The 12,854-nt window shown below is 46.5% G+C and overlaps 1 protein-coding gene across 11 annotated transcripts in view; it reads left to right on the top strand.

The window, feature by feature from the left end:
* The window catches only part of LPP (LIM domain containing preferred translocation partner in lipoma), a 326,612-nt gene that overhangs the window by 30,461 nt on the left and 283,297 nt on the right, over nt 1-12,854 (top strand). For 7 of the 11 annotated variants that reach the window (XM_021536843.2, XM_021536840.2, XM_021536845.2 and 4 more), the window contains exon 2: nt 80-185. The gene's annotated coding sequence lies outside the window, so the exon portion shown is untranslated. Of the gene's footprint in view, nt 1-64; nt 186-710; nt 761-3,194; nt 3,371-12,854 lie in introns of those variants that run through there. The other 4 variants (XM_077785686.1, XM_021536839.2, XM_021536842.2 and 1 more) reach the window with 3 other exon arrangements.

Below are 12,854 nucleotides of genomic sequence, written 5' to 3'. Positions count from 1 at the left end.
TGGGTTAAGCTGCTGGCTTTGGAGACAAGCTGTTGGGAAGCCTATCTAGTGTGCATCACTCAAGTCTCTCTCTTTTCAGGGCTGGGAAAGAAACCTGAAGTCGTGAGTCTGGTGGAGCCCTGCGTGTTTCCAAACGCCCTGCTCTGAGTTCATCCCACCAGTAAGGCTGTGCAGCGTGAAAACTGGTATGTAAACACAATTCACAGGCACAAGGGACAAGAATGTCAGGCTTTTCTGACAGTGGCACCTTGTTCCTGACTCTCAAAGTTTGGAGGGAGAGTGGGATCACTGGAAAATACAGGACAAACTGATGGTTCCCTGGGGGTGCTTACACCCAGAGATTTTGGTGGGGAAGGGTTCAGCAGTGAGAGGCTGTGAGTGTCCAGAAGTCATCCCAGGCTGAGGTGCTGAGGCTTTAGACACGCTCTGTGGGGCGATGTGTGGTGTCATAGCTCACACAGAGAGGCAACGTGGGGGTAATGACAAATGCACACACCAGAAATGCATACACACACAGACACAGGCTGTACAAGTGTAGGCACATGGAAACAAAGATGGCAATGCATATATAGTATATACTATACAGTGGCATATGAGAGCTTGGGGGTGTATATACCAAATGTCTGTATATACTATATATGGCGATTAAAGAATGCATATGCATTCATGTTCTCTTTTTTTCTTTCTGTCTCTTCTGTCTTTCTGTGGAGCTGTTGCAAAACTACCAGATTCAACCTCCTGGGGAGCCTTTCTGGCCAAGGTTTTACAAGCCAGCACCTGCTTTGCCTGCCTGACTTCTTTCTATATTTATTCCTCTGCACCTGGTTTTTGCCTTTGCCTGTGGAACTGTCACAAACATTTGTGCTGGCTTTTGACTGCACAGGACTTCAGCTTGCAAGTCCTAAATCTGCCTTTGTGCATGGTGGAGGAGCAGGCGTTTTTGTGCATGGCTGTGCCATCTGTGTGTCTGAGCATCCCTGGTCCTTGCTGTCTGCATTATGTGGCCTGTGTCCCTGTGATTCTGCAGCAGTCCCTCTGTTCTCTGCCCCTTCAAGATGTTTTTATGAATCAAATATTCTCAGTCATCCTTCTTACGTAATTTGTAATTTTTCATTTAACTTAGCCACCCCTGACCCAGTGGCTGCTTTAAGGCAAAGGCAAACTCCCCTGGGTTTTGTGTCCCTGTCCCTACCATGTGTGCCACTGCAGGCTGCATTCCTCTCCCATTCTGTAAGCCCTGTGCCTCTCATGCTGACACAGCTAATATTTCTCTGCTGGCAGGGCAGGCAAGGTGGTGGCATTTAACTCTTCAGGAGAACTTTGATCTGTTCATCTTTGGTGGAACCACCAGAGCTGTAAAGGCTGGTATGTGCCTGTGATGGGGTTTTTGCTCTTCCAGATGTTCCCTATTGTTTTTCTCCTGAAAACTTGAGTGAGAGTTTGTAAAACCTGCACAAACCTGTCACTTTTTACATTAGTTGTGAGAGTAGCTCCCATTTCTGACCATGGGGTGATCTCCGGGTGACCCTGCTGCTGGCTGGGGCACATAGCCCCTGTGGGAGGTTCTAGTGGGTTTTTGGAAAAATAATTAATCAGCTACCCATGGAGAGCTAGTCCCAACCTGCAATGCGCTGAGGTTGTCCTGGTGTAGCATTTAGTGCCACTTGAACTGTTGTCTCTTTAAAGCTGCCTTTGTGACAACCAATGTAATGAACGTATGCTGCTGCTGCCTGGCAAGGTTTATTTTTTTTTTTTACAGTGGTAGTGATGGACCAATGAGTTAAATATGGATGTATTCTAAAAGGCAGAGAACTTTTTTACCTTTTAAAGCAATGGTTTAAATGTTTTCTGTCACCTGTGGGTGCTAAACTCTTGCTGCCACGGGTCTGGACCACTGTTCAGTTCTTGGAGGTAATTGGAGAGCTTCTGTCTCTGCAGGATTTCAGCTCCTCCTGAAGCCTGTGCCTCAGTGCCAGTGAAAGCCAGATGTACTGTAATGTCGCTTTTTTACAGTTTGTTTTGGCCATACATGGGCAGAGTCAGCTCTGGAATTCCTTCCCTATAAATTCAATAGCATCTTGTGGGTGGTGCCGGGGAATCACTCTGGTCTGGTTGGATCGCCTTGCCTCAGCAGCCTGTTTGCCTTGAAAATGTCCTGCTGTGCACATTCCTGAGAGGCTGCCTGCCCCTGGAGCCATGGCTGCAGCTTCCAGGAGGCTGCTGTCCCATGCTGGCAGGCAGAGTCAGCTCCTGCTGCCTGCAGGTCAGCCTTGGCTGCTGAGGACTGATGCTTGTGGCAGTGCTGGCATGGGGATGTTGCTGTGGTGTGCATACAGGCTCTGCAGGGATAGTTATACCTGCTAAGAAAACTGCCTCTGAAACTTGATTTGTGTGTTTGAGCATTGACACTCAAGTCCCTTTTCCAGGGGTGGGGAGGCTGGGTGCTCCCCACTTCCCACCTGACATGGGATACTGTGCTGTGTGTCCCAGCAGGGATTGATGGGTGCTGCTATCCTGGGGCTCCTTGTATGTGCAGGGATCTTGTCTTGTCTTTCAGTTTGTGCCTTTCTGCAGTGCTGTCTTGTTTTTATGGGTTTTTTTCCATAATACAAGTTCAAATACGTGCTCTTTATAAAGCACTAGCTTGATGAGCCAGGTCAGGGAATATTTCTCTATGCCAGTGAGCAGCCAGTGTGAGATGTGGTGTAACTGATGGCTGAGCCTGCCTTTTCTGGGCCAAGCTGATGTTGCTATAACCACAGCCTGAATCTGCCTATTTGCCTTCAGAGAACACTCTAAAAAGTAGTTCTAGGAGTTTTTCTACTGGTGAGTTGAGGGATGAAAAAGAGGTTTGTTGCAAGGGTTGAGGAGCAACAACTCCTAGAGTTGCTCCCATTGAATCTTCCTGTGCATCCCTAGTAGGGGACAGAGATGTAGTGTCACCCATCATGCCAGGAGCCTCTGAAGCACAGTTGAAGGTGATTTTTTGTGGCCCCATATCCAGGCTCTGTGTAGGTTGGCAAAGGCAGATTGCTCAGCTCATGCTTCAGAGGGGCAAGTCATCCCTGTGCCAAAGCCAGGGAGAGAAGGGTGATTTTTTTTTTTTTTTGACATCCTTTGGAGTTTTGATCTCCATATTTGGAAATGTTTACCCATTGCTCTGATCTATTGCAAGGGAGGGGAGGTGACTCAGGGTCTGGTGGAAGCAGGATTTGAATTCCTGTAGTAAGGTTTTTTTTAATCCCCCCCCTTTCTTGTTTTGGAAGCTTGTTGTGGTCAGTTTTCAGTTCTCTCTTGCTCCTGGACCTTGTTCCAAATTTGATGTGCTCGAGAGGGAAGCACATTAACAAAGGAGCTTGCCTGAATGCTGGTAAGTGCATCATTGCTGTTATAGCAAGCAATTTGGGATTTTTTTGTTTTGTTTTGTTTTTTTGTTTAGTCAGATTGCATTGAAGTGCGTGCATTGCTGGTGGAGGCAGGCATGTGGATCAACAGCAAGGGACCCAATGAAACCTATAGCAGAGAGAGTTGGTTTACTGGATTGGTCTCAAAGGCAAAATGTTTCTTCAGAAGTAGGTATAAAGATATTTTAAGCCAGCTCCCATTCAGTCACGCTTTTAGTTTCACTTGTTAGTCCAACAAGGTAGCAGAGCACTGTAAAGGAGGTGGTCAGCATGGAAATTCATGTAGTCAGCAAGAAAAATACAGCTTCTGTATGATTTTTGTCTCTTAAGCAAGAGTGTGTGTTAAAAAGGCTGTATAACACATATATTTCTTTCAGTTGTTAATATTTAACTGTTCTTAGTTGAAGTTTAGCAACTGTAACTGGATAAACTTTGAGTGTCTGTTTTTTTTTTTTCCCTGTTGTTCTGTATTTTTCCTTAGTGTTAAGTTTTTAATCTGTCTGATATTGTAACTGGCTGCTTCTTTTTTTACTTTTTTTTTTTTTTCCTCCCTTTGCCTCCCCACCCCCTCCTGCTCTTTCCTTTCTATTTCCTGAAAGGAAGCTGCAGTTCATCCAGACAGTCAGGGGTGTGGGGGGAACCTGGAAGATGCTCTGCTTCCTATTTTATTCATGGCAGCTAAAACCATGCTGAGGAATGTGGAGCAGAGATCCACCATCCTGCATTCCTCTTGTGATTTGGAGCATGTAACATGTACAGAGTGCTTTTAACACTGCTCTGGGGGTCATGGGGCAGCCAGTCCTGCACCTCGAATGCGAAGCACTGGAGTTCATCCTTTTACTTTGGAAGGGGCATTGGTGAAAACCCTTTTATAGTTCCCAATGCTGCTTAGTAATCCTTGTATCTTCTCAGCTAACTGGTATTTTTAGGCTCCTTCAGACCTCTTGCTTCATACTCTCCATCTTAAATTTAAGACCTTTGTTGGAAAGGTAAACCTCTTGCTGATTTTCATTTGCCCTTTTAAATAGGGCTTAATACTCCTTGCTTTTCCAGAGATGTGGATTTGCAGCAGGTCCTTGAGGTATAAAGCTGTCTGGATTGTCTTGAACAGGGAAATATGGTTAGCATGAGGATGGATGTGTGATAGAAAACACTCTGCCACAAAAAGTGATGAAGGATTGCTGGAGCCTTTTCTGTGGCTGAGACATGCTGGGGGTTTGTAGAGTTCAGCTGCATTTATCCTTTGTTGTTTCAAAAGGCTGATTGGATTACTGCAGCTTGTGGGGTCAGGGCCTGGCTGGGCTGAGCAAAGGAAATAATTGCTGTCCTAAAGAGTGCCCAGCCTGACTGGGCAGGGGAGAGGCAATGGCTTAGGAAACAGGGCCCTGGGGACGTGTCACAGCACCTGAAGCCTCAGCCCAAGGACTCCCCCAGCAGACACTCATCCTCTGTCGTGCATGGTGGTGCCAAGCTGTGGAATTGTGGCAGTAGGACCATGGTCTGTGTTGCTCCTTGTGTGCTGTGCTTTGCCTCTGCATGTGCACACGTGCCCCTGTGCAGTGGCCATGCTTGTACTGGCACATGCATGTGGCACATCCAGGCTTCACCAGCTGCCTGTGGCTGAGCTTGGAGTTTTGGGAACAGCACAGTGGGACTGGAAATGATTCTGTTCCCCTCTTCCCTTTCCTGCTCACCAGGATGTGCTGTTTGTTGGAAGACAAGGATGAGCAGTGCCTGGGTGCCGTAACCCAGTGCTCCGGGCAGGGCTTGTCTGGCACATCTGGGGAAGCGACTCTAAATGTTCTCGTGCTGATCCTTCTCTGTGCAACACCTCACCCCTGCAAGGACGTGACTTGAGAACTGACAGACTGTGCAGGATGAGCTCCCCATGTGCTGCCTGTGCCCCCCTTTCCTGGTGGGTGCAGGCAGAACTGGGGGAGCTCTGGAGGACGAGGTAATGCCCATGGCTGGGACTGCAGGCTGCCAGGGCTCTCCATCTGGTGTTTCTCCAGGACCTGAGCAGATTCAGTGACCACTGACGCTATCCAGGATCCACAAAGGATTTTCTCCTGCTCCAGGAACAGAGCCATTAAGAGCTGACCTGTAAATTAATACAGCTGTCTAAAGATTTTTTTTTCCTCTCCTCTAGCCTGGCACCTAGTAAACACTCCAGCTTGAGAAACCTTCCATGGCACTGGCCCTCAAGAGCGTTCAGAGAACTCCATGCCTGCCTTTCTTAAGCTTTTCTCAATCTCTTTTAATGCTGTGTTAAATGCAAAGGACTTGTTTAGCTCCTGTGTAGGGAGGTTTGTGTTCCCAGCCCATCCTTCATCCTGGCTGTTGCTCTGATCAGTCCAGGGCTGGCACTGCATAGTTGGCAAAGGGATTACACCAGCACTGTGATTTGAGTGCTTGGAGAGGGCTCAGTAGGCACTGAGTGAGGGCTGGGTGTGTGTGCCCCACGGCAGGTAAGAGAAGCTGCCCCAGATAGCACGGGACTGGCACATGTGAGCGTGGAAGGGTGAAAGCTGCAAACCTCTGCACATCTTATACTTTGTGTGTTTCTTTAGGCAAAGGTTTAGGATCCCTGAAGTACTAAATTGTACCTGAATGCTGAGAAAGTAGTGTTACTGTGGTGTGCAGGCACGAAATTAGGGCACTGTGTAGCAGATTAGGGAAAAGTGCGAATCTCTGTATTTCATGTGATGGTTTGTGCTCAGCTCCTGGGGACACGTGGGTGCTTTGTGGCCTCGGGCAGAGTGATGATGTTAAACCCATCTCTCTTACTCCAATAAAGCCATACTTTTCTGAGCACAAAATATTTCTGCATCAGTTGCTTAAAGGTAAACCAAGAGGCATTGATTATTTCATAAAATTGATCTGTGTTGGTAGTGTGTGACATGATCTCACATGTATCATTACATTAGAAATTTCCAGATGGCACCTCACCCAATTGTACAGCTGCTCTTTCCTGGGATCTGAGTGGAGTTCAGACTTTTAAGAAATGTCTGTTGTTATTAGCTTTATCATACATGTTCTCCTGTACCAGCTGGTCATACAGCAGGAGGTCTCACTCACAGCTTAATTCTTCGGTCAGCTTTGAGGGGGACTTTGCTCCTGTGAGTTAGGTATTTGCATTTGGGATGAGATCTCCAAGTGAGAACAACTTGTTTGCTTCCAGTGAGTGTGTTGGTTCAAGGACTAAGGTGCCCAGGAGGAGGAAAGGAGTTGCTCCTGTTGCTTTACTGATGTCCTCGAATAGTTAACTGTGCTTACTGCTTGTCCTGGTGGGGGATGACAATGTTTTAAAGAAATATCAGGTTTCAAAAGCCTGGCTGCCTGTGGTGGAGAGGAAAAGAATACTTGTGCTGTGCTGTCTCACACCCCTACAGCAAAAATATCAGAAGGACAAGTTCTGGTGAAGCTGCCTGTTTTTGGCAACCACTTCACTCCTACATCCTTGTTCTTCAGGTAAATCCTTCTTCAACTCCATTTGCTGTTCCCCTTTCTTCCCTGAAAAGTCATTAACATCCCTTGAAATGAAGAAAAGGACAGGAGGAGGGAATAAATGGATGTTAAGAAGTAGAAAACAATCAATTAAATAGTACATAGCATGTAATTTTGCTTGGAAACTTACCATGAAATTGAGGAGCACTTTAACAACTAGTAATTTAAATTGCATTTGAACACTGCTAATGAGTTGTTTGCATAGGAATTTTGGTCATTTCACAGCAGGTTGTTGTCTTTAGTACCCCTTCCTTCAGTGAAAAAAAAAAAAAAGATTAAAAATGTCTTGATGAGGAAGATGCTGTAGTCAACTGGTCCAACTATTGGTAGTAAAAGGTGGTACTGTGAAAATCCTGCAAGGCCCTGTTAGATTCAGAACCATTTACATCCTTAGCGTCAGCACTTCCAGTGTTAAATACATGGGAATTTGATACTTTTTATCTAAAAAAGCTCGTTATTTCTAAAAGGTCAGAAAATAATATTATCCCTATTTCACTCACCAGCATGATAGAGTTGAAGAGGCTGAAGAAGTTTCTCCAGACTCCTGGGACTGGGATTTGCAGCTGTGGGACTGACTCTCAGGAGTGAATCTCTTGGCCCAGTCCTTATCACCTCAGACAAATCAAAACAATGCTTTGGGATCTGATCCTGACTTGCTCCACTTTAAGAGGAACAACAGAGAGTTGCTGACTGGCTTTGCCTGTGGGGTATTTGTATTTAAGTTATTAGTCTTGTTTTTCCAGTGTTTAATGCTCTCCTCCACCACTATTTTACTTCTAAAATGCCAACTATTTTCAGCAAAAGGCAATATCAGCCTAATCATGTTGCTACTTCGCTGCTGGTTGTGCTGGGAACAGACTCTATAGGAAGGCAAACGCAAGTTACTTGTCGCCTGTTGCTGAATGAACATCCCATTTTCAGAGCAGGGTTTTTGCAAATCCGTGGGTATGCTTAGCATATGGAAGGGGGTTCCAGTATCAAAACAAATCTGGCCTCCTGTTTCTGAATGTGTAGGTTGTTTCTTAGAAGATGGAACCTTTAAAATCTGTCCCTGCAAACATGGCTGTTAAATCCTGCTATTTCTAGAGGTGTGAGGCAGCTGTCTGCACTGAGATAAGCTATAAAAAGGCAATATTTTCCAAACCCAGCTTTTTTAGCTATACCTGCCAGACAGTTTGGCCAGCAGGAGTTCACTAGGAGTGTCACCACTGCTGCCCTTTTATGCACAGGGTGCTGAGTGGTGTAAAAACTTCTGGGCAAGTTTCCAGGGTCAGCATTAAGCAGCAGCTCTTCCATCCCTATTGGGTGAAATGCTGCGATGGGCATTCTGTGTGAAGGAAGGGGTGCTTGTTGGCTTGGTGTTTTTACATGGTCTCCTGTTATTTTCTAGGTGATTGTTTGACTTCTGTTCTTAATTTTCATTGTGTCTTGCTTGTTGCTGTTTTGGTGACCATGTCTAATCACAGGGGACTTGGAGGCATTCCTGTTTGCTGTGTAGTCTTGAGGGTAGCTGGTGAGTTCAGATGAAACCAGTAACAAAAATTGTAATTTTTCCTGTGGATCTGGATGAGGTTTCTCATGGCAGACTGCTTTTATCACATGGGATTCCTGACACATGTGGTTCCTGCAGTGCTTTGTTAGTTACCAGCTAATTCTCCTCCAAGATGTGTGAGGGTCAGAAAGTTGCACCAGATAAGCTTGCAGAGGCTGTTAGGGCTGCAGGGACAGAGAAGGATGTGGCTTTTGAGCATTTTCCTGGTGAAGTATTTCTGAAGGCTGGGAGGGCACTGGGGATGGGTGTGCTGCAGTGACTGGAGCAATGTCCTCATGTAGGTGAGGAGCTGCTGTGTGCAGGGAGATGGGGTGAGATCCATGTGGTGGAGGAGTGCAGGGAGCCAGAGAGCAGAAACCCCAGACAGCGTAGGTTCTCATGATGCTAAAAGCTGGTTCTTTATCTCAACTCAGTGAGCTGTCTAGTGAGTACTTTTGCCTCCTAATTTTAATTGAATGACCATTTTATCACCTTGATTCCTGAGAAGTGCTCCACCTGTTATGCAAATCCCTCATCCTGCATAGCTGTGGTTTCCAGCCCAATTCATGCATGGGCTCTGACGTGGGTGGAGGGCTTTGTTTTCCCTGTTTTGATGTTTTTATTCACTGAAGCCCAGGCTACCTCTCAGTCACCTCTGGGCACCCTGAGTGTGGTGGGTAATCTTTTCTTTGTAATTTCTATTTCCTTACCCCGGTTTTCCATTTCAACAGTCTACTCGCCTCTTTTCCAGCTTCCTTCCAAAGGCAGACACACACTCAGCTGGTGGATTTGGATCTAGATTTGATAACTGCTCCCTGAGCAAACAGCCAGATGTGTCTGCTTGTCCAAAAGCCTACTGAAGGCTGAATAGAAGTGAGATGTGGGGTTTGAAATAATCCCAGTGAGTTATTTCTGGCTGTGGTTTCTCCCTGTGGTGCTCCCACAAGCTCCCCTGCATCTCAGGGTTTGAGCTGAGGTTGAACTGGGCTGGTAAAGGCCCTTTGTTTCCCCACCTCCCTCTCTCAACTTTTTTTGAAAAATGCAGATAAATTCAAGTGATAACCTTGTAACAGAGATAAGGAAGAAAAAGTTTTACAGGTAGATTAGTTTGCAGTGGAGGGAAGGCAAACACCAAGGGAACTCACACTGAGCTACCCTGAAATGCTGAGGTGGCTTATTTATCACTTACTAACCCAGTAAATGTGTCCTGTGGTTTACAAGTGGGGGAGATGACAATCCTTGTCCTAAAGATTCTGCAAAGCAAGGCAGACAAATCTGCACTTGAGGTCTGTGGAAGGGTTAGCACAGGTGATTGCTGGAGATCAAACTCCAGATAAAGCAGATTCCTGGAAGAGAAGGGCTTTTGCTGTGGGAGTTGCGGGTGAAGGATTTTTCAAGTGCTGGAGGAGTGGATCGAGAGAGGAAGGTAAATGGGTATGGAGGGAGGTGAGAAGACCTGAAAGGAAAGAATGTTGAAGGGGAGGGAAGAAAGTGAGAAAAGGAGTAGGAGGAAAAAAAGAGCAGCAAGTCTGCTGTGGGAGGGGATGGTGTAGATGAGAGTCAAGATGACCTTAATGTCTCTTCCTTGTGTGTTAAAAGCTATGCCATAACTCAGCTACTGCAATTAGTCATCTCCCAGGGTTTGAAGTACCAGGTTCTTCTCTGAATGGAGTGTACTGGTCCTGGCTGGAGTTCAGTGCTGGAAGATTTCTTGGGTCAGGCTTGAATGCCACACGTGGTGGGGTGCTGGGTGGTCACATCCTGCCTGTGTCCCACTGCCAAACATTAATAGGCAAGTGCATAAGCAGCTTTTCATCTTCTGCATTATACCCTCAAAGTTAGTTAGTCTCCTAGAGACTCAGCAAATTAGAGACTGGTGTGTGTGTGCATATGTAGAAATCTACCTCCAGCTTGCTTATCTTTTTCTGGAGCTTGTGTCTGATCCCCATCTATTTTTTTTTGTGTCTCCTTTTACTGTTGATCCTGTTCAGATCTTCCTTCTGACTCCTCATTTCTTCCACAAAGCAATCTCCCATTCTTCTGGTTCATTCCTAATTGCCCATTAGTTAGACACAATTCTTTTGTAGCCAGTGTAAGGCATGGGAATATGTAGGATATCTCTGGAGCTCAGTCCATCTCCTGTCACGGCACGCTGTTCCAGCAGGAGAGAAACCTGAGTTCGGAACATCTGAAATTGCCCATTATCTCTGCTCATTTCTTGCAGTCCATAATTTAGGAGTGAGGAAGTGAGGGGAAGAGGAGGCGAGTCGCTCTAAACATGACTCATCCCACAATGGATCGATACAAAATGTTCCATTACATTTTCAGTATCAAAAATTACTTCCCCTCTCCTACCCCCCTTCTGTGAGGTGCTGCAGGGGCTTCACTTGGCTAGGTGGTGGTGGCATGGCCAGCCCAGCCAAAGGTGTCTGAGTTTTGGTTCAGACTTTACTTTCTGTGTGGGCTGAGGTTGAGCATGGTGGAGGTAACCTGATTTCAGAGGGGAAAGAGATTTCTGGCTGCTCTCAGGAGATTTCATGTTGCTCGAGGCTTGGAGGAGACCTGTTTGACGAGAGGAGTCACTCCCAGCCTTCCCGTTGGGGAGGGAGGCCAACAGATGTGTGAGATGTAAGGCAATATTAAAGGACATAATAGAAAGCATCGTGGGCTATCTGCCAGGAGCTCCTCTGGGCCAGTGCCACAGATGGCTCCCTTGGGCTCCAGTGGCGTTTCACTGGTGTCTCCTTGCTGAAGTTTCCTGCTGTGTGCAGTGATGGGGTGGAGATGGAGCTGCTGGGTGTTCTCTTGCCTCCAGGTGTGTTTAGGGCATTGATTTTACAGTCTCTTTACTGACCAGGAAGGGTGAAAGCTCGCCCAAAGCTGCACAGATGTTGCCAGGTGTGCATAAACATTTATGTGTAGATACGTATATGGTAAGACAAAGAATTGATCCAAGTTTTGTGATTCTATTTGTCCTCCCTTCTTCCTGGTGCCTTCATGAGCAGCTTGATGGGCAGCCCTGCTGTAGCAGTTGGCCATGATCCTGTTTGTGCGTAGGAGGGTTCTGCCACTCTTGCTTGGCGTGGGATGGGAAGTATTGCTGGGCTGACCTCAGCGGCCTCTTCAAAAGGCTACAAAGTATTTGCAGTTCTTTAACATCTTCCACCTGCCACAATCAAGGCCTTGATCTGTGGGTAAACTCGGAACAGCACTTTAATAAACAAACCCCACTGCTCACAGGTAGGGTTTCGTTAGGGGAGTTTCAGCCTGTGAGAGAGCAGGCTGATTGTGAGCGTGTGCTCCTGATAGTGTTATCTGCTGGTACAAATGGCACCAACGGCATCTTCTGCTTCATCCTGTGCTGGGAGAACGTCCTGCCAGGAGCTGGGCGCTCTGGGGTTCTGCATTGTGGTGTGCTGTGATGGCAGGGGTAGGATCCAGGACGTTCAGCAGTCCCTGGTGAGATGTGAAGGTTGCTGCTCCTCTGTTTTGGAGCTGCTGTCACTGCAGCAGAACATTACAGGATCCAGGGTGTGCACAAGTGTGTTTACAGAGCAAATAAAGGCGGGAGAGTAAAAAAGGAAGAGCCTCAAAGCGGCTTTGGGTGTTTTTTAAGTGGTGAAGAAATTCCTGAGCATATGCAATTAATGTCTATTAAAACAGAAACTTCTTTAATAGCTGAAATATCAGCTCCTACGGAAGAGCTTTCCTGGTGGGTCTTTTTCATCTCCAGCCGCCTGCCCTGCCCGGGGTGTGCAGGGGGATGTCTCTAAAGGTGCTGGGCTTTGTGTTTTCGGTTGGGCTCGTTAGGTGTTTGTGAAGGGCGATGCCGTCCTTCTTTCCTGGCTTGCTTCCACTTCTCTGACTGTGTGGAGGTAAAATGGTAAATTCTTATGAAAATTTACCCATTTGGGTCACAAGGGTCCCATGACTGATGCAGTTTGTTTTTGTGAGATGTTGTTATTTACTTGGATCCTGGAGGAAGACGATGCAGAATAAGCTAAAGGGCTTCTCTCCTGCTGGAGCTGTGTGTGCTTTGTCTTTGAGCAGGCTGCTTTCTGAGCAGCAATTCTGGTGAAAGCTTGTGGAATTCTCAGAGTAAAACCACTGGGGAACAGCGTATGTCGTGGAGGCAGGAAAGGGTGGTAGCAAAGTCTTTGTAGGCTTGACCTGCCTATTGAAACTTCAGAGGGTCCTACTGGCTGTATGGATGTCAAAGCAGCAGCCTACTGTGGACATGATGCTGTTTGTGCGTATTTCGCTTGATTAAAAAAAAAAAAAAAGTCATGAGGATGTTTTGAACAGTCTTGCTGAGTACAACTGTCGCCCTTCTCATTAGCTACAGCAGTGACCTGGGGCTTTCTTCTTGTGCTGGAACTTGCAAAGGTATGCTTTTTCCCTTTTTCTTTTTA

This window comes from Lonchura striata, chromosome 10 (assembly GCF_046129695.1).
Source record: "Lonchura striata isolate bLonStr1 chromosome 10, bLonStr1.mat, whole genome shotgun sequence".
NCBI lineage: Eukaryota > Metazoa > Chordata > Aves > Passeriformes > Estrildidae > Lonchura > Lonchura striata.
Note: the sequence above shows the minus strand (reverse complement) of the source record. Positions and strands in the feature narration are given on the sequence as shown.